Here is a 9,623-nt window from a genome sequence, read left to right on the forward strand (position 1 = left end):
CTCGCGTCGAGAAATCCGCATCATGGGAAGAATGAAGAAGATGGCGGAGGAGACGCGCAAGGAGATGAAGGTGGTGGAGGCGATGAAGAAGCAGTTACGACTCCGTGGCCAGCAACCCTTCATGTAGTAGAGAGCAGCACCCCAGACTTGTGTGTGTGTCTTCCTTCTTTTTTGGGGGTGACTAGCAAGATGCCCGTGCATTGTACGAAACATCAAGATGTATTTTTTACAAAACCCTGATGTGATTGACGCATGCAGGAGTAATCCCATGTGTAAAAACTAATGATATCTCGAGAATTTTATCGGACAAATGGTATCTCGAGAATTTCATCGAAAAAAATGATATCTCAAGAAAGATGAGAGATAAGGTGAGGAGGAGTGGGGCGTGGTGGTGACTGGTGGTCGGACTGGGTGGAGCCATGGGGATGGACAGTGCCGGCAGGCGGCTGCGACCACCATGCTAGATTGTTCCAGAGACTTCCTTTTTTAATTGCTCACCAATGAGGTTGTGGGAGATAAGGTTGAATGAGGCAAGGCCTTATTTCTAAATGTGGAGAGAGGTGCGGGTATCTTTTGTAAAATTCTCATAGTTTGCTTTCTATCCGTCAGATATAGATCACACGGTCTATATTACAAGATGGCAGGCACACCATCATCACCAACTCTGTTTTTTATAAGAGTAGAGATAGAGATAATCTTCTTTCTTCTTTTTCTCCTGTGTTTCTTCTTTTGCTTCGGGTGTTTCGCCGCACGTGTCACTTTATTTGCGAGGAATGAATAGAATAATGCTAATGATGAGCGGCGCTGTGGGATCGATGACTAGCAAATTAGATCATTTTTATCTCCATATGGCACCGGGCTACCGTGTTTCATGCTCCTCCATTGTACTAGTACTCCAGTGGAAAACTTGAGTATACCGCACGGTTCTTTGCTCCTCCTCAGGTCATCAGCAACATTTATATGAGCAGACAAATCACAAGGCCCCGCCTTCCAGCAGTAATGAGACATCAAATCACAAAGGCCCTCGCCTCTCGTGAAACCAACCAAGCGAGACTGCCCCGCCCTCTAGCCTTTTAAATATGTATACTTTTGTACAGTAGTAGTATCGATGGATTGCGCCATGGAGCAAAACTAACAAGATGAAATTAAAGAAAAAAAGGTGGTACATATAGAGAGCGCTCGTCGCCAAATTATGCATATAGTACTACTAAAAAAGCTAGTACATGCTTAAATGGGGTGCTAAATTCTATTAACGAAATTAACATACCTATTTAATTCTTGGGTTCTTATTTATGTTACTAGTTGTGTATCACTACTCAGTTTTGCCATTAGAAGTTACAACTACTCAAAAATGCCATTGATCCGTGAGATGCTTGCTCAAAAATGCAATTAGATATCTCAAAAATGCCATCGTCCTATTAGATGTTTTCTCAAAAATGCCAGTAGACATTATTTTTTTCACGTCAAACCCGTTGACCATGTTATATTACAAAAACAAGCCGATTCTCATAATGATAAGTGTGGCCCCGCTTGTTAGGAGTAACCAAGCGAATAATTTTACAGGAAAATAAGAACATTGTTGGGATCAAGTAGGCCCCACACGTTATTGTACCGTAGTGAGATAGAGGGAGAGTTGGCATGTTGGTCCATAGGTATTTATGTCATTATAACATGGCAAAAGAGATTTGAGTCACAATAACGGTGTCCAGCACAACACACCCCTTAAATAAAGCTAAGCACCCTGAAATTCTTTGACAACTAAACTGTTGGCTATATGATGTTGTCCATTTATAACCCACAAGTGTAGGGGATAATTGTAGCCTCTGTCGATAAGTAAGAGTGTCGAACCCAACAAGGAGCTAAAGGTAGAAGAAATATTCTCTCAAGTCCTATCTGCCACTGATACGACTCTACGCACGCTTAGTTTTCGCTTTACCTAGAACAAGTAAGAAACTAGAAGTACTTTGTAGGTGTTGTTGGATAGGTTTGCAAGATAATAAAGAGCACGTAAATAAAAAGTAGGGGCTGTTTAGATAAATAAGCAATAAAGTAAATATAGCGAGTGTGGAAAAGTGGTGGTAGGAGTTGTGAAATTGTCCCTAAACAATTGACTACTTTACTAGACAGATATCAAGTTTTATGTGGGAGAGGCATAAGCTAACATACTTTCTCTTCTTGGATCATATGCACTTATGATTGGAACTCTAGCAAGCATCCGCAACTACTAATGATCATTAAGGTAAAACCCAACCATATCATTAACATATCAAGTCCTCTTTATCCCATATGCCACAACCCCCTTACTCGGGTTTATGCTTTTGTCACTCAAGCAACCCACTATAAGCGAATCATGAACGTATTGCAACAACCTACAGCGGGAATCCCTCACGCTTGCGCGACACAGAGGGCACAATAGGACAGCAACATAACCACAAGCAAATTAAACCAATCATAGCAATTCACTAATCACCGATAGGACAAAGAAAATCTACTCAAACATCGTAGGATGGCAACACATCATTGGATAATAATATGAAGCATAAAGCACCATGTTCAAGTAGAGGGTCCAACGGGTTGCGGGAGAGTGGACCGCTGAATTTAGATGGGGGAAGGTGATGGAGATGTTGGTGAAGATGATGGAGGTGTTGGTGTAGATCGCGGTGATGATCATGGCCCCCGGCAGCATTCCGGCGCCACCGAAAGCAAGGGGGGAGAGAGCCTACCTTCTTCTTCTTCTTATTCCTTGACCTTCTCCCTAGATGGGAGAAGGGTTCCCCCACTGGTCCTTGGCTCCCATGGCATGGGAGGGGCGAGAGCCCCTCCGAGATTGGATTTGTCTCTCTATTTCTGCGTTCCGAGATTCTGCCCTTTCACCGTTTCTTTTATATCCGGAGATCCGTAACTCCGATTGGGTTGAAACGTTCGCCAGGATTTTTTCTTCTGAAAATTAGCTTTCTTGCAGCAAAAGAATAGCAGGAACTGCCTTACGAGGGGCCCACAAGGGTTAGGGGCGCGCCCAGGGTAGGCAGGCGCGCCCCCTGCCTCGTGGCCACCTCGGGCACCTTCTCGCGTTGATTCTTCCTCCCATATTTCCCAAATATTCCAAAAATATTCTCCGTCCGTTTTTATCCCGTTTGGACCCCGTTCGATATGGGGTTTCTGCGAAACATAAAACATGCAACAAACAAGAATTGGCACTGGGCACTGGATCAATATGTTAGTCCCAAAAATAATATAAAAAGTTGCCAAAAGTATATGAAAGTTGTAAAATATTGGCATGGAACAATCAAAAACTATAGATATGACGGAGACGTATCAACATCCCCAAGCTTGATTCCTGTTCATCCTCGAGTAGGTAAATGATAAAAAAGATAATTTTTGATGTGGAATGCTACCTAGCATAATCTTGATCATATGTCTAATCATGGCATGAATATTAAGACACAAGTGATTCAAAGCAATAGTCTATCATTTGACATAAAAACAATAATACTTAGGGCATCCCAACAAACAATCATGTCTTTCAAAATATCAATGCTTCAGAATGTTATCCCTACAAAATCATATAGTCTTGTATGCTCCCTTTTCTTAACACAAGGTACCCCTCATGCCTATCCCGGTGTCAGCCAAGCAATTGTTTCATACTTTAGTATTCTCAAACTTTTTCAACTCTCACGCAATACATGAGCATGAGCCCTGGATATAGCACTATAGGTGGAATAGAATATGATGGTGGGGGTTATGTGGAGAAGACAAAAAGGGAGAAAGTCTCACATCGACGCGGCTAATCAATGGGCTATGGAGATGCCCATCAATTGATGTCAATGCGAGGAGTAGGGACTGCCATGCAACGGCTGCACTAGAGCTATAAGTGTATGAAAGCTCAAACTGGAAACTAAGTGGGTGTGCATCCAACTTGCTTGCTCATGAAGACCTAAGGCATTTAAGGAAGCCCATCGTTGGAATATACAAGCCAAGTTCTATAATGAAAATCCCCACTAGTATATGATAGTGATAACATAGAGACTCTCTGTATGAAGAACATGGTGCTACTCTGAAGCACAAGTGTGGTAAAAGGATAGTAACATTGCCCCTTTTCTTTTTCTTCTTTTTTTGGGGCGGGCTTCTTTGGCCCCCCTTTTTTTATTTAGGATTCTTTGGCCTCTCCTTTTTTATGGGGCAATGCTCTATGATGATGATCATCACACTTTATTTCCTTACAACTCAATATTACAACTCGATATCTAGAACAAAGATATGACTCTATATGAATGCTTCCGACGGTGTACCGGGATGTGCAATGATCTAGCATAGCAATGACATAAAAAATGGACAAGCCATGAAAACATCATGCTAGCTATCTTACGATCATGCAAACCAATATGACAATGAATGTTCAAGTCATGTATATGATGATGATGGAAGTTGCATGGCAATATATCTCGGAATGGCTATGGCAATGCCATGATAGGTAGGTATGGTGGCTGTTTTGAGGAAGATATAAAGAGGTTTATGTGTGATAGAGCGTATCGTATCACGGGGTTTGGGTGTACCGGCGAAGTTTGCACCAACTCTCGAGGTGAGAAAGGGCAATGCACGGTACCGAAAAGGCTAGCAATGATGGAGGGGTGAGAGTGTGTATAATCCATGGACTCAATCATTAGTCATAAAGAACTCACATACTTATTGCAAGAATTTATAAGCCCTTGAAACAAATTACTACACGCATACTCCTAGGGGGGATGTTGGTAGGAGTTAACCATCGCACACCCCCGACCTTCACGCAAAGATAAACAATAAAAATACAATGCACGCCAATTTGGTTACATAGTTAGTAGACCATACGTGCATGCTTCGGGAATCACAAACCTCAGCATCAATATCCTTACTAAACACAACCATCTACTAGTACCTCCCACGTATTATCATCTCCATATCGCAAAACTATTGCAAGGAATCAAACATATCATATTCAGTGATCCACAAGTTTTATGTAGGATTTTATGACTAACCATGTGAATGACCAATTCCTGTCATCTCTCTAAATATATATAAGTGAAGCACGAGAGTTTAATTCTTTCTAAAAAAGATATGACCACGCTCTAACAAATATAAGTGAAGCAAAAGAGCATTCTACAAATGGCGGTTTTCTATGTGAAGAGAAACAGGCAATCCAAACTTCAAATGATATAAGTGAAGCACATGAAGCATTCTGTAAAGCCATACTCAAAAGATTTAAGTGAGGTGCAATGAGCGTTCTATAAATAAACCAAGGACTATCTCATACCAGCATGGTGCATAAAATAAAAGTGAAAACTAAATGCAAAAGACGCTCCAAGACTTGCACATATTGCATGAACGAAACGAATCCGAAAACATACCGATACTTGTTAAAGAAAGAGGGGATGCCTTCCGGGGCATCCCCAAGCTTAGACGCTTGAGTCTCCTTGAATATTTACTTGGGTGCCTTGGGTATCCCCAAGCTTGAGCTCTTGCCTCTCTTCCTTTTCCTCATATCGAGACCTCCTCGATCAAACACTTCATCCACACAAAACTTCCACAGAAAACTCGGTAAGATCCGTTAGTATAATAAAGCAAATCACTACTCTAGGTACTGCTACAAAACAATTCATATTTTGTTTTTGGATTGTGTCTACTGTAATATAACTTTTCCATGGCTTAATCCACTGATAGAAATTGATAGTTTCATCAAAACAAGTAAACTATGCATCAAAAACAGAATCTGTCAAAAATAGAACAGTCTGTAGCAATCTGAACATTCACCATACTTATGGTACCCCAACAATTCTACCAAAATTAGGAAAAATAAACAATTTGTATAGCAAGACAGTGCAAAAATAATCAGCACCGTTTTACTCTACAGTAAAAAATGTAAAATCATGCACTACAGCCAAAGTTTCTGTCCTGCACCGCACAAACCAACAAGCATTGTAAACATCCTAAAGGCAAACCTTAACACATTATTTTTATAATACAATGGAATTTTACAAGGGGATAATTATTTTTGTTGAAAAGTTTCTGTAATCAAGATTCTCAAAGTTTCCATGAGCATGAACAAAGTTCAAGGCTAGCTCCCACTTCAACAATGCTCGTCTTTCTCACTTTCACTTTCCTTTTTGAAAAGTTTTGGGTTCCCCTCTTTATTTTTTGTTTGTTTTTAAACTATATAAAAGCACTCAACAGAAATAAATGACTCTCTAAAACTTCCAGGTTGTCTCCCTGGCAGCGCTGTCTTTAAAGCCATTAAGCTAGGCATGTAGTGCTCAAGTAATGGATCGACCCGGATCCCAAGGTATATCAAAGCCAATTTTAATTAACAATGATTTGTAATTTATGTCATTATAACACACTTTATTGTACCGTAGTGATATAGAGGGAGAGTTGGCATGATGGTCCATAGGTATTTATATCATTATAACATGGCAAAAGAGATTTGAGTCACAATAACGGTGTCCAGCACAACACACCCCTCAAATAAAGCTAAGCACCCTGAAATTCTTTGACAACTAAACCGTTTGCTATATGATGTTGGCCATTGATAACCCACAAGTGTAGGGGATAACTGTAGCCTATTTCGATAAGTAAGAGTGTCGAACCCAACAAGGAGCTAAAGGTAGAACAAATATTCTCTCAAGTCCTATCTGCCACTGATACGACTCTACGCATGCTTAGTGTTCGCTTTACCTAGAACAAGTATGAAACTAGAAGTACTTTGTAGGTGTTGTTGGATAGGTTTGGAAGATAATAAAGAGCATGTAAATAAAAAGTAGGGGCTGTTTAGATAAAGAAGCAATAAAGTAAATATAGCGAGTGTGGAAAAGTTGTGGTAGGAGTTGTGAAATTGTCCCTCGGCAATTGACTACTTTACTAGACTAATAGCATGTTTTATGTGGGAGAGGCATAATCTAACATACTTTATCTTCTTGGATCATATGCACTTATGATTGGAACTCTAGCAAGCATCTGCAACTACTAAAGATCATTAAGGTAAAACCCAACCATAGCATTAACATATCAAGTCCCCTTTATCCCATACGCCACAACCCCCTTACTTGGGTTTATGCTTCTGTCACTCAAGCAACCCACTATAAGCGAATCATGAACGTATTGCAACACCCTACAACGGGAATCCCTCACGCTTGCGCGACACACAGGTCACAATAGGACAGCAACATAACCACAAGCAAATTAAACCAATCATAGCAATTCACCAATCACTAATAGGACAAAAAAATCTACTCAGACATCATAGGATGGCAACACATCATTTGATAATAATATGAAGCATAAATAACCATCTTCAAGTAGAGGGTACAGCGGGTTGCGGGAGAGTGGACCGCTGAATTTAGATGGGGGAAGGTGATGAAGATGTTGGTGAAGGTGATGGAGGTGTTGGTGTAGATTGAGGTGATGATCATGCCCCCCCGCGGTGTTCCGGTGCCACCGGAAGCAAGGGGGAGAGAGCTCCCCTTCTTCTTCTTCTTCCTTGACCTTATCCCTAGATTAGAGAAGGGTTTCCCCTCAGGTACTTGGCTCCCATGGCGTGGGAGGGGCGAGAGCCCCTCCGAGATTGGATCAGTCTCTCTGTCTCTCTCTGTTTCTGCGTTCCGAGATTCTGCCCTTTCACCGTTTCTTTTATATCCAGAGATCCGTAACTCCGATTGGGTTGAAACCTTCGCCAGGATTTTTTTAATGAAAATTAGCTTTCTTGCGGCAAAAGAATAGCAGCAACTGCTTTACGAGGGCCCCATGAGGGTCAGGGGCGCGCCCAGGGTAGGCAGGCGCGCCCCCTGCCTTGTGGCCACCTCGGGCACCGTCTCGCGTTCATTCTTCCTTCCATATTTCCCAAATATTCCAAAAATATTCTCCGTCCGTTTTTATCCTGTTTGGACTCAGTTTGATATGGGGTTTCTGCGAAACATAAAACATGCAACGAACATGAACTGGCACTGGGCACTGGATCAATATGTTAGTCCCAAAAATAATATAAAAAGTTGCCAAAAGTATATGAAAGTTGTAGAATATTGCCATAGAACAATCAAAAATTATAGATACGACGGAGACATATCAGCCATATATATTGTACGTATATAATGTGTAGAAATGAGTGGTAGTACTATACCAACTAAAAGATGAACTGTAAGAAATACTAGTATGTACATACTGAAGAGTTAAAGTAACAAGAAGGAACATAACATAGTTCTGCTGGGGGCTCAGCACAACACACCCCTCAAATAAAACTAAGCACCCGTGAAATTAAACTAAGCAACTAATCCGGTAGACACTACATTAGAACCAGCATGAGCAATGACACTGCCACCTTACTCGGACTCCTCGTCCACGTGCTCGACTTTTTCCTTGTCCCTCTTCCTCTTGGCCGATACTTCTTTGCTTGAATCGCACACTTGGCTCTTGCTCTTCATCCAACCCTTGTAGATATTGAAACAAAGGTAGGCATCCATTGTAGCATACTGGATGTGGTCTATATCTAGTACATTCCACTGCCATGCATGACAATGAAACTTGGGCGGAGGTTTCTTCAGTTTACCGTATGAAGGATGAACCATGGCTCCTGCCAGGGTCAGCATTGAAGGCTGATGGCAGGACACCAACCCATTCTTCTGGAGGTCGAAGGGCTCGCCTACAACGAGGCATATCCGATCCAGGACTGTTCTGTCGTTCGTAAAGTCTACAATAGCGAATTTGACTACACCACCCGTGAGGAAGTTCTTAAATTCCTCGCACTCAATGTTGGCATGGCATATGTGGTAGACCAAGCACAAGTTATGCACGCAAAACTGGATCACAGTGGGCTTCATCTTATCTTCCTCCTTTAGATTCTTCTCTTGTCCAGGGCTGTGGTGTATTCAACATCTAGGCCAGCGACCCACTCATCATTTAACTTTTCTAACATGCATCTGAAGCGAGCAAGTCATCCTTTCACCGTCACAGAATAACGGGTGTAGATGACGTCGAACTCATCATCGGTGATGGTTCTAACCTTGTAATCGCCACTGATTATGGAGATTTTGGGACACCATGGATTTGAGAGGAGGGTTAGGATTAGTGGAACTACTGTAATGTGAAGGACGGGACGACTAGGAGCGAACCGTCGTAATGTTAAAGGATGTCCGGGGACGAGTAGGAGTGAACTGCTAGCGGTTTTTCGATTGTAAAAATGCTGAGTGGGGCATGCAAACGGCAGGGTAGTGGCTTGCTTGGTGGAAAATGGATTCATGCACAGTACTATGGGGGCCCAATTAGATGTCATGTCTACTAAACGCCCAATTAAATGGCTTCATGCATCTGCATGTTCGCACGTCAAGCATCTTGAAAATTACATGTGATACAAAGCTTTCCATGCTCCCATGATACGGGCTTCCGAGAGCCCTTGGATCTAAGGTCGAATGTTACATGGCGTGATTCTAGACCTATGGGTGAATATACTATCCTGGAGGGTTATTCTGCAAAGTTTTAGCAACTTAGCATGCGACCGTTCGATCTCAGATCCAAGGGCTGTCAGCAGCCCGTATCATGGTCGCACCTACCACGACCGTCGCCTCACTCGCGCGGTCGCACCCTTGGAGATTTCATATGGCTAT

Source organism: Triticum aestivum, chromosome 2B, assembly GCF_018294505.1.
Source record: "Triticum aestivum cultivar Chinese Spring chromosome 2B, IWGSC CS RefSeq v2.1, whole genome shotgun sequence".
NCBI classification, from domain to species: domain Eukaryota; kingdom Viridiplantae; phylum Streptophyta; class Magnoliopsida; order Poales; family Poaceae; genus Triticum; species Triticum aestivum.